The sequence below is a fragment of the Leptonychotes weddellii genome, chromosome 6, assembly GCF_054177405.1.
Source record: "Leptonychotes weddellii isolate Sample4059 chromosome 6, ASM5417740v2, whole genome shotgun sequence".
Classification (NCBI taxonomy): domain Eukaryota; kingdom Metazoa; phylum Chordata; class Mammalia; order Carnivora; family Phocidae; genus Leptonychotes; species Leptonychotes weddellii.
In genome coordinates this window covers 133,614,912-133,627,400 of record NC_138374.1, presented here as the reverse complement: position 1 = coordinate 133,627,400, position 12,489 = coordinate 133,614,912, and the positions used below count along the sequence as shown (strand labels likewise).

The 12,489-nt window shown below is 46.8% G+C and overlaps 1 long non-coding RNA gene and 1 other non-coding gene across 2 annotated transcripts; one reads left to right on the top strand and one right to left on the bottom strand.

Moving 5' to 3' along the window:
• The first annotated feature begins 500 nt into the window (after positions 1 to 500).
• On the top strand, positions 501 to 9,428 carry LOC145722377 (uncharacterized). Its single transcript, XR_014146617.1, has 3 exons — positions 501 to 1,974; positions 6,799 to 6,937; positions 7,142 to 9,428. It is a non-coding gene; the product is annotated as an uncharacterized LOC145722377 (long non-coding RNA).
• A 2,297-nt stretch (positions 9,429 to 11,725) lies between these two features.
• Positions 11,726 to 11,796, bottom strand: TRNAG-GCC (transfer RNA glycine (anticodon GCC)). Its single transcript has one exon. It is a non-coding gene; the product is annotated as a tRNA-Gly (tRNA).
• Positions 11,797 to 12,489: the final 693 nt, after the last annotated feature.

The following is a 12,489-nucleotide window of genomic DNA, read 5'->3' as shown; positions in this document are numbered from 1 at the left end:
GGACTAGCATCCATATTAAAAGGGGAAATTCAAAGACACAGACACACTCACGTGGGAAGAACACCAGGTAGAGTTTAGAGCTATGCTGCCACAAGCCAAGGAACTATCAGAAGCTGGGAAAGAGGTCTGAAACAGATCCTTTCCTAGTGCCTTCAGAGGGAGCATGGCTCCGCTGACACTTTGATCTGACTTCTGGCCTCTGAAAGTATGAAACAATAAATTTATGTTGGCTAAGCCACTTGGTTCATGGTACTTTGTTATGGCAGCCATTGAAAACTAATACATTGGGTTAAATAAAATATATTATTAAATTAATTTTATCTGTCTCGAAGAAGGCCCTGACTCTTCCCTCTTCAAATACTCTGCAGAACAGATGTAGGCATTTCTGAAAAATCTTGCAATCCCATTTTATTTTTATTTTTTTAGATTTATTTATTTATTTGACAGAGAAAGAGACAGCGAGAGAGAGAGAGAGAGAGAGAACACAAGCAGAGGGAGTGGGAGAGGGAGAAGCAGACCTCCTGCAGAGCAGGGAGCATGATGCGGGCTCCATCCCAGGATCCTGGGATCATGACCTGAGCCAAAGGCAGACGCTTAACAACTGAGCCACCCAGGTGCCCCTTGCAATCCCATTTTAAAGAAAAACAACAAGCATATTCCTTATTGTGTGGCATAGCGGCTAAGGTGGTGTAGACCCTTCCACGGTTAAGGCAATGAAAATGGAATCAAGCCCCCCACATCAGTGATAAAACAAATACCTGTTCCGGCCCCCACAGCTCTGGAGTGTGTATTGTGGCCCCATGAGGAGCTGTGATGAGAACATGTGATGAGAATTATAGTGGGGGTGGACTGTAGCACAAAAATCTGGAAGAGTAAATAATTTGACTTTTTCTCTGATTTTGGTGGGGGAGGGCATGAAGAAGAAAATAGCTTATCCAATCATCAAAAGGAATGAGGTGAGCCCTCAGTGAAATTGTAAGTTAATCGCTTTTTATTTCCATCCTTCCATTCCTTCCCTGAGCCCCCTCTACCTCTCACTGGCCCACTCCCTCATTGCTGTGCATTCCCAGCGCTGGGTCTTTGTCTCCTGTGACCAACTACCAGCCTGAGAAGCTGATTCTCTCCATGGTATTACTGACTGTCCTCAACTAGAGAAGAAAGTTGATTACAAGAAAACAAAACCCAGTCAGACTAGATGAAATACAGGTGCACCATAAACCTATGAGAGGAAATCTCAAAGATCTTCAAAGACAGGGAAAAAAGGATGACGTCAGCAGACTGAAAGTGAAACAGGAAGTGGGTTCGGGAAGCCAGAATTGGAAGACAGAACCGCTCTTCTATGCTTTTTTTCTCCATTTCTCTCCAATTTTGTGGGAAACAGAACACCACGACCACTGGCGCATGTTCACTCAGACTCCGAGATCTCTGAGAAAACTCAAGATCTCAGGGTTAAAAATAACCCGAAAGGATCAGAGTGAAATGCCCTTGGGATGTGTGTGGTCTGTTCTAAAGTACACAGCAGAAGATGTTTTGTAGACAGGAAGCCAGCTGTATACAGCACACTGTGCACTCCCTTCTTTGTTCTCTTATCCTGTGTTAAGGTCCGAGTGCAATGGTGTTTACAATTAATTGATCACAGCCAGTTACAGATTTCTTTATTCCTTCTCCACTCCCACTGCTTCACTTAACTAATCCTGTTTACACGGAGGAATGTGCCTTACTACGCCCCTGCTGTAAATCATTATAGATCTATATCGCTGTAGAAGGTATATAAGAGTATGGAAACTAAACCTCAGCACCTCGGGCTGTTTGGTCGGGGTCTCCCTGTGCCTCCGTATACTGCCGTCTCTTTTTCTCAGTTCCTTCGCCGCCCCAGGTCCCCGACTCTCTGAGGTCGACAAGTGGCACCCGAACAGGGACCTGAAGCCCCCGTCGAGGAGTGATCGGCCAGCGCTAGGAACCCTACAGAAGGTGGTAAGTAGGAAAGTTTATTACAGGGTTATGGGGGAATCAAATTCGAAAACATCAGGTTTTGCTGCATTAATACATCATTTTCTTAAAGAATATGGAGTTAAAGTTACTAAGCAGCACATAGAAAAATGTTTGGAGACAGTAGTTGAATATAATCCTTGGTTTCCGGAAGAAGGCTCCTTAGATGAAGAGACTTGGGTCCGAGTGAAAAATAATGTCTTGAGGGCTATGAGACAGGGTGAAACGATTCCTCTTGATTTTTGGCCCATTTGGGCTTTAGTACGAGTGGTGATCAATACTATGGAAACTGGGGATAAGTTATCCCCGGCTGAAGTTGCTAGAGAAACTACCAACTCTTTACATACATATGAATTAGACAATGAGACTTTAGAAAAGGCTAAGACTGAAAGTAAAAAAATTTTCGCGGCTTCACAGTCCCGGCCGTCACCCACGGCCCCTCCACTTTTAACGGAGGACCCCACCGAAGATGATCAACCTCCCTCCACAGTAGATTTATTCCCTCTCAAACGATCCTCTCTACCTCTCTCACCTCTCGAAAAGGAACTCCGACAGCAAGGGACTAATGATTTGTTTATGGCTTTCCCCATAGACTGAACACAGGTTGTTGGTCCTGTCTATGAGGGATTACATTTAAATACCTTAAGGAACTAAAGAAGGCTTGCCACTTGTATGGACCCACAGCCCCTTATACTATAGAGATTTTGAAAGCTTGGGCAAATTCTGGGGTGTGGTTCCCTTATGATTGGCATATGGTTGCATGGGCTTGCCTTAAGCCACAGGATTTATTGCAATGGAAAATGTGGTTATTGGATGCTGCCTATATGAAAGCCCGGGCGAATCGGGCTAACCCAGCCATGCATCATATTTCTTTTGTTTGAGAGAGAGAGAATGAGAGAGAGGGAGTACATGAGAGGGGGGAGGGTCAGAGGGAGAAGCAGACTCCCTGCCGAGCAGGGAGCCCAATGCGGGACTCGATCCAGGGACTCCAGGATCATGACCTGAGCCGAAGGCAGTCGCTTAACCAACTGAGCCACCCAGGCGCCCATCATATTTCTTTTGAAATGCTCACTGGCTCTGGCCCCTTTTCAGATGTTCGAGAGCAGCTGGTTAACACTCTGCCTGCAGCCACAGAGCAGGTATCTGAAATTGCCCTCGGAGCCTGGGAAAAGCTAACCCCCTCAGGGGAAGTGGGGCAAAGCTATATAAAAATTATGCAAGGGCCTACAGAAGCATATACTGATTTTATTTCTCGGCTTGAAATGGCTATTGACCGCCAAGTTGATAGTAAACCTGCCAAAGAGCACTTGCTAAGACAGCTTGCTTTTGAAAATGCTAATGAGGACTGCCAAGCTGCCATCCGGCCACACAGAGAAACAGAAGGTATTCTCGATTATCTTTGTCTATGTAGAAATATTGGCACTTTTACACATCAAGCTCCAATAGCCTCCCTTCAACTCATGGCCCCTTCCGATAGAAAAATTGCAGGACTTAGAGCAAATTATTTAAGAGCAATTGCAGGCAGGACATACAGAGCCTTCGCAATCTCCTTGGAACTCTCCTGTTTTTGTTATCAGAAAGAAATCAGGCAAATGGAGGCTCTTAATGGACCTTCGGAACATTAATGCCGTCATGGAGCCTCTGGGTGCCTTGCAGCCTGGGTTACCTACTCCTACAGCCATTCCCAAACAATGGCCATTGCTAGGGGGCGCCTGGGTGGCTCAGTCGGTTAAGCGGCTGCCTTCAGCTCAGGTCCTGATCCCAGGGTCCTGGGATCGAGCCCCGCATCGGGCTCCCTGCTCAGCGGGGAGCCTGCTTCTCCCTCTCCCTCTGCCTGCCTCTCTGCCTACTCGTTCTCTCTCTCTATCTCTCTGTCAAATAAATGAATAAATAATCTTAAAAAAAAAATTAAAAAAAAAAACACAAAACAATGGCCATTGCTAATAATAGATCTTAAGGATTGTTTCTATACCATAGCCATTCATCCTGAGGATAAGGAGAAGTTTGCCTTTTCTGTTCCAAGCACTAAGAGCAAGGAACCAATGAGACGATATCACTGGACAGTTTTACCACAAGGCATGACTAATTCTCCTACCAAGTGTCAGTATTCTGTTGGCCAGGTCCTCAGACCTGTAAGAGATCATTATCCTCGATCCTATATCATTCATTATATGGATGATATTTTACTAGCGTCACAAACTGAAATTGAATTACAAAATGTGTATCAGGCCACTTCCCAACATTTGACTTCCGCCGGTCTCATAATAGCCCTGGAGAAGATCCAAACAACTACTCCGGCTTCTTATCTAGGCACTGTGGTTGGTAGAACCACAGTGAAACCTCAAACAATGTAAATTCGTAGGGATACCCTCCTTACTCTTAATGATTTTCAGAAACTCTTAGGAGACATTAACTGGATTCGCCCTCTCCTGGGGATTCCAACGTATAAATCACAAAATTTATTTAACACTTTACAAGGTGATTCTGCTTTAGATAGTCCTCGCACTCTATCCTCAGAGGCAGAGGCCGAACTGCAGTTTGTTGAGCGATTAAAAACTCCCTTTGCTTACAGGTATGGTGATTCTCTCCCCCTGCTGCTGCTTATTTTCCCTACCCCTCATTCTCCAACTGGTGTCTTAGCGCAAGAAGACAAACCTCTCGAATGGGTGACTTTACATACAAAAACTTCTCGAACTGTTACTCCATATCTATCTCTTGTAGCTTCACTCATTCTCCAAGGATGAAAGCGTTCTATTCAAATTCTAGGTTTTGACCCAGCACTCGTTGTTTTACCTACCTCTTCCACATCTTTTAAGGAAGTCCTTCCCTTCTCTACTGATCTGCAGATATCTCTTGCTGATTATACTGGGCGCATAGGTTGCCACTCTCCGTCAGGTAAACTATGGGACTTCCTAAAGCGCACTGCCTGGGTTATAAATCGCGTGGTTAGTAAGGTTCCAGTCCCCTCAGCTCCTACATACTTTATTGATGGCTCCTCTTCCGGGCGCGCCGGAGTCTGGGGCCCTGCTCTTCAGCGCTCCATAAAAACCCCTTACACTTCTGCTCAACAAGTCGAACTTGCAGCTTTATTGTTCTTATTACAGAATGTTCATCATCCTGTAAATATCGTATCTGATTCCGCCTACGTAGTTAGCATTGTTGCTTCTTTAGAAACAGCTCTCATTTCCACAACTCACTCTATCATTAACCCTTTGCTTCAGGAATTACAATTAGAAATTCAATCTCGAGCTCACCCTTTGTTCATTACTCATCCGCTCTCATTCTAACCTCCCTGGAACTCTTACACAAGGGAATCAATCTGCCGATTTCCTGGCTACTCCTATCTTTTAAACTCCACAGGCAGAACATGCCCATCTTCATACCAACGCCAGCTGCCTTCATTCGCACTATAAAATACCCTTGCGTTCTGCCAGGCAGATTGTCTCTTCCTGTCCTGTTTGTCAACCTCTACATTTAACTGAGCATCCGGCGGGCGTCAATTCCAGAGGCACAGCTCCTGATTGTATTTGGCAAACGGACGTTACTCATTTCCCACCTTTCGGACGTCTCTCGTATACTCATGTTACAATAGACACCTTTTCAGGATTTCTTCATGCTACTCCATTGGTGGGAGAAAAGGCTGGGCATGTTATTTCTCATTTGCTTGAATGTTCTGCTATTATGGGATTACCCACTTGTATCAAGACAGACAATGGCCCAGCATATACTAGCAAAAAAGTACGAGAATTCCTTGCAAAATGGCAAATACAGCATATCACAGGTATTCCTTGTAATCCTCAAGGACAAGCTGTAGTAGAAAGGGCGCATGGCACCATTAAAAAACAACTCCGTAAAATTATATCTAAAAAGAAAGGGGGAATCTCCCCTTGAGATATCATGACACAAACCGTATTCATTTTAAATTTTTTAAATTTACCCCAAGGAGGACCATATACCAGAGCTGACAAACATTTCTCGTCAGCCTCAATCTCAACTCAGGACGCACCCGTGTGGATAAAAAATGAGGAAAATAATTGGTTGCCTGGAAAATTAATGACCCGAGGCCCTGGTTATGCTGGTGTCATTCCAGATGGATCCAGTCGAGCAATTTGGATACCTCTTCGGAACGTCCGGCCCAGGTTCCCGACTCTCAGAGGTCGACACAATTTCAACCAGTTCTCTCATTTTCTCTTGCACTCTCGCTCTCTCCCCTTTCCGTCCTCCCTTCCTTCGCCTCTCCTTCTCTCAGATGGCTTGCTTTATTTTTACATGACCTAACGTGTCTGACTTGACGTGACCTTTCAATTAAGTACCTGCCATCATCTACCTGAAGTGTTTGCACCTCAGTTAATTTCAAAGTCTGATTAGTCATTGGTGATTCTGTGAACTCCGTCCTCCTTGGGTAATGATAGATCCCAGCCTGACGTGGGGCAGGAGGAGAGTGAAGGGGTTAGGAGAGGGCTTTTCCCACGTGACAGACCTAGGGCTGCCCCTTCTAGCTGTGAGCAGGGTGCTGGAAGTGGGGCATGCATGTCAGGTATCTGCAGACATGATCTATTGGAAATAGACACTAACATTACCTATTTTTTCCCTGGGTTGTGACTACTGTATCTGGATGTATCATGACAAATAATGTAAAAATTATATACTTGTAATTTCATAAATGCTAGAGGGATCATCGCCATTAAGGATGAGATGATTTTTTACTTTCACTTTTTTTACTTCTTAGTTCTACAGATGCAGCTATTATATATGTGAATTTAAATATGTGGTTCACATTGCATTTCTGTTGGACAGGTCGCTGTGGAGATATACTTAGCAACAAATTTATCCTGTCAGGTTTACCAGGAAGCTGTTTCTTCTCCTAACCCTCTATCTGGTGATGCGGATCTACTCCACATCCTTAGTAAATACGGAAAGTCCATCTCTATTTAGCGAACAGCAACTGGTATGGCCTTTGATATTCACCCAGATCACTCTCCAACTTACCTGTATTGTTGTTATAACATGCAGCCCATTGACAATACTTGAGATAGGCAGATTGTAACATTCCCCAAGATCCTGAATCTTCTTTTAACATGTGGAAGTTCCTCCCTTATCTTTACTTCCCCTGACCCCAAGGTATATAATCACTTGCTCCTCATAATCCCAGGGCAGCAGGGATACAAGCTCTTCCCGCCCGCGGGTCCTGTCCCCGTGCTTTAATAAAACCACCATTTTGTACCGAAGACGTTTCAAGAATTCTTTCACGGCTGTTGGCTCTGGACCCCACAAACAACACACCAGCATTCAAAAAACCTACATCATTGTCATGAGGAGGAATTTCCAGGACAGACAACAGCACAGCTAACAGGTGACACAAGTGGGAAAGTTTATTGCAAGGTGGGGGAGGGGAGAGGGAGAGAAAGTATGGGATGTGTGCCCTGGGGGGGGGGTGTCTATCTTTCATTGACAGTTGTTAACTAGGCAGAATATTCATTACTTGGGGAAGGAAACAGGTTTTCGAACTTTTTCTTCCTTGTTTGGTCAGGGGTTTCCTCTCATGGCATCCGCCATCTTGGGCCTGTCTGGTTTGATCTGGCTTCCAGTGAAGGGCTGCCAGGACAGGCCTCTGACCTTCCCAATAGTTGGCCATGGCTTCCTCGCTGCTGCTTCCTGGTCTCCTGTTAGAACTTAACTGCCTAAGCTAACACACTGACTGCTTTTGTTTCCCACAGTCATTCGGCCTGATTAAAACTTTCTTTCCCTTCACCTGAGGGAACCCATCTTGTTTGTTAGCTGCTGCTGTCTAATTGTTGGGGTCTTTTGTTCTCACTCGTGTTGGTCAGTGAATACCACCCAGTCCTGAGCTCAGAGGAAGTGGAGAGTGAATCTGCTGATATAGTCTGAATTTCCCAGTTCAGTGTTTTCCAAAAGCTGTTCCCCAGTCACACAACTCCTTGAGAGGCTTTTCGGAATGAAGGGTTCCGTGGCAAAAATAATGCAGAACATTCTGCTATGCTGTTCCTCTCCTTGTATATTCATAATGCCCATTAAAGGCTCCAAGAAGCCCTATTGCAAAGAAAACTTTTAAACTAAGTTTTATAAGGCATTTGCCAAAGCTAGGTAACCACAGGATCTTTTTTCCTCTGTAACTTGTATCAATGTCCCTCAGAACAGATGTGCCCAAGGTCACCCTTTAGGAAATGCTGATCCAGTGCTTTATTTGGAAAGACAGATGAAGAGACTCTCTGAAGACTTCCTGGGCTACCTGGCTGCTCTTGGCCTTGGCCTTAGCCCCTGGCTTGGGTGACTTCCCAAAGGCTCCCCACAGGGGACCTGACTGTTTATTCCAAATTTGTGCCTTAACAACCATCATTTTCCCCATCCCTCTGCATTTCCTGTTCATCTTTCCACCTGGGTATCCAATCACCTTCTGCTTGGTGATGGGACTCCTGTTTGCTGTGGACACGGGGCCATCTTTGTGTAGAGAGACCTTCAAAGCTCAAAGAGAGCCTGGATGGACTGCAAAGTCAAATGGAGCCAGGGGCCTCTGGGCAAATAGCCTTTCTTGCCAAGGTATGACCACAGTGGCAGCAGCAACCTCTGGTCCAGCCACAGTTTTCCTCCCCCGCAGCCCCTCTGCACAGCGACCTGGCTAAGAGCCTCCAACCATCCTTTAGCCTCCGAGGAAAACAAGGGGCCTGTGATCTCCAGAGCTAACCTGTCATAGGCCCCACCCTCACTGGATTTCTGAAGGTCAAGGCACAGAGTCAGCCCAGCCAGCTCTATAAGGACTCGTAGCAAATGTGTTTTCACATATCCCAGAGGGAGGCTCCTCAAATACATGGAAACTCAGTAAATTCTGCTTCTATTTTCAAAATAAGTCCAGCAAGCTGACAACTAGCTCCTTGGTCCAAGGCATTATCATCTCTCACTTGGATTACTACAATCAGCGCCTGACTGGCCCCCCTAAGCTCACCCTTGCTACCCTAAAGTCTATTCTCACCACAACAGCCAAAGTGGTCCTTCTAAAATGTGTGTTGTAGGGGCACCTGGCTGGCTCAGTAGTTAAGCATCTGCCTTCGGCTCAGGTCATGATCCCAGGCTCCTGGGATCAAGCCCTGCATCGGGCTTCCTGCTCTGAGGGAAGCCTGCTTCTCCCCCGCCCACTCCCCCTGCTTGTGTTCCCTCTCTCACTGTGTCTCTCTCTGTCAAATAAATAAATAAAATCTTAAAAATAAATAGGGGCGCCTGGGTGGCTCAGTTGGTTAAGCGACTGCCTTCGGCTCAGGTCATGATCCTGGAGTACCGGGATCGAGTCCCGCATCGGGCTCCCTGCTCGGCAGGGAGTCTGCTTCTCCCTCTGACCCTCCCCCCTCTCATGTGCTCTCTCTCTCTCTCTCATTCTCTCTGTCTCAAATAAATAAATAAAATCTTTAAAAAAAAAATCTTAAAAATAAATAAAATGTGTGTTGTATTTGTCACTTCTTTGCCTAACGCTAAGCAATAGCTTCTCCTTGCACTTGAGAGTAAAAGCTAAAGCTTTGCAATGTTCTACAAGGTGTTACATGATCTTGCTCCTCTCTTGCTCTTCCTTGAACATACCAATTATCCTTCCTTTCAGGGCTTATGTAACTTCGGTTGATATCCACATCACGCTTCATCATGGTCTTGACTCAAATGTCACCTTATCATGAGGTCTCCTTGATCATTCACCATAACCCCACCCCCTCACCATCTCCGTCTCCCGTTCTATTTTCCCTCATTATACTCAATACCAGTTGACGTACCATATGTTCATTTGTTTGTTTATTGCCTGACTACCCCTCTTCCTATCAGAATGTGAGCTCCAGGAAAGCCAGGCCTTTGTTTTGTTCACTGCCATACTTAGAGTGTAGGTCAGTGTCTGGCACGTGATAAAGCACTCAAATATTTGTGGAATGAGTAAATTCTTTAGCATTTGAAATCAGAATTTTAAACCTAGAAAGTCCTTATGAATGACGTAGTTTAATCTCCTCATTTTATTTTATTTTTTTTTTAAAGATTTTATTTATTCATTTGAGACACAGAGATAGAGAGAGAGAGCATGAGCAGGGAGAGAGGCAGAGGGAGAGAGAGAAGCAGGCTCCCCGCTGTGCCAGGAGCCCGATGCGGGGCTCGATCCCAGGACCCTGGGATCATGACCTGAGCCGAAGGCAGACGCTTAACCATCCGAGCCACCCAGGCACCCCTAATCTCTTCATTTTAAAATTGAGGAAGTTATTGCCCAGATGGTCGAAATGACTCGTTCAAGGATATACAGGTAGTTGGCGTTAGAAACTTTTACATATACAGTTTTGGATTGTACTATACATTTTGCTTTAAAATTTGGCTTTTGAACTCAGTATTGGGTCATGAGCTTCCATCCACTTCATAATGTCCATTTAAGTTATCACTTTAAAATCTGTTCTACTTCTGAAGTTACTCAAGCTAAGTTACTAAACATAAGTGGATATATTTAAGTGTGTGTATGAAGTTAGCACTGCAACATAAGATCCTCTATATTGGAACATTTCTGAATTAAAAAGTAAAGAAATGAAAGACTTCGGAAGAGCGCCTGTGTGGTTAATGTCCAGGTATGGAGGTGCTTGCTTTAGCTATCCCTAGAATTCTTGGGGGTGGGGGGATGGGTGGGGCTTTGAGCTGCCCAGGGCTGGGAGAGAATGTTGGAGGAGCCTGGAGAAGACAGTCTCTGAACAGGCCAGGGCACAGATCCAAGGCCAGGCCACCTTTCCTCCTGAGGTGAGGACCCTTCTCTTGCAGGTTCTCGGCTAAAATGTCCCAAATGTGATGCCCAGGCCTTGCTGGCCTAGACTCGTAAGAGTGAATGAATTTAAAGCCGACAACTCCTCTTTCTTCTGGGGCTACAAAATAGGTGCCTTCTTTTTGAGGATGGTTTGATTTTCCACTGTGAAGTCATTCATTGCACACTTCTTCAAACATTCCCTTTTTTCCTGGACCCATCACCAGGACTGATCCCAGTATAGCTGATCTCTCCAGCAGCAAACTTTGGCAGCTCCTTCTCCGGTACACAGGGAGAGGGTTGACCAAGAAACCCAGTCCAGAAGCCAGGCTGACCTCTGCATCTTGACTCCTGCCTCCCTCTTCAAAGGCTCCCTGAGCTTCCAGAAGGGTTCTCAAGCCCTCTGAGAAGAAAATAGCCACTTACGGAGCACGGGTTTTTGTTTCTCCTTTTAAAAATTGGTTTCCTTTGAATTACACAAAAGTCAACTTTAAGTTCCTTTAATAAACTACTGAAGTTTAATGTATCACATTCATGCATCACACACTCTTACATACTGCCCTGGTCAGTGTAGCAGGGAGTGTCTCTGCCTGCCCCCTGGGAGACTCAGGGCCCACTCCCCAAGGCAAATGACAAGGACATTTTGTTTTCTTTCCTCCACTTCCACACTCATGTGTCCGAAAAGTCTCCTCCTTTTGGCATACTGTGCTTTTCCAGCCCGCCTCTGGGACAATGCCCCTTGGGGACACGAGCGGGGCATCAGGGACAGGTCTCAAGAGCAGGGTATTTCCACCACAGCTCAGGCGCCGCCTCCTTCCAGGCCCCCCCGCTCCTCAGAGGAAAGTGACTCGGTAAAGAAGGGGGACCAAAACAAAAGGCTTCAGCTAGCTGGTTTCGTTTAGTTCAGTGTCACAAATCCAAGAATGGAAAAGGACTTCGTTCAAACAAGTGTGCGACATAAAAACACCGGGTTGCATTGGCCGGGAATCGAACCCGGGCCTCCCGCGTGGCAGGCGAGAATTCTACCACTGAACCACCAATGCTCACGCCACGTCCTTTTCTGGCGCCATCCTTTAACTTCATGTGCTTCCCTAGCTCCGTTCCACCACGGGAACCCGGTCCTTGCTGAGTCACCCTTTAGAAAGTAGAGCTTTTATATTTCAAGAAAGAAAAACGTTACGAGTCAAAAAAGAACGACAATAAAAAAGGCTATAGGAAGTCCTGGCTCGGAAGTCCACGGCTCTATTCGCACAGTGCCACGCGCTTTCGGCTTTCGCGGCTGCAGGCGTCGGACCCGCCCTCTTCAACCGTCCAGGGCGAGCATTTGTTCTCTCCGGGAGTTGCGGCCTTCAGTGGCTTCCCACCGCGCTTGGAACCCGCCGGGAGGAGCTGAACTTTCCCCGCTGCTGAGCCAGAGGCGGGTGGCCGGCAGGCGGCGCGGCGGCGGGGAACGACAGGCTCGTGGAGGCCGCGCCTCGCGGCCCCGAGTCCCGCGTCCCAGGAGCGCGAGAAGCCCCGCGACAGCCGCCCCAGCGAAGTGGCGGTGGGCACGGACCCGGGCTCCACGCGCTCGTGCGTGGGCGTGGGGCACGCGCCCCGCTAGGTGGCCTTTCCCGACCCCGCGCCGCTAGGGTGCGGGCAGCCGAGAGCCCCGCGCACCGCCCGGTTGGACGCCACGAGGCTGACGGCGCGCAGGTTCGCGGACGCGGCGCTGCACGCGCCCGAATGACCGGCCC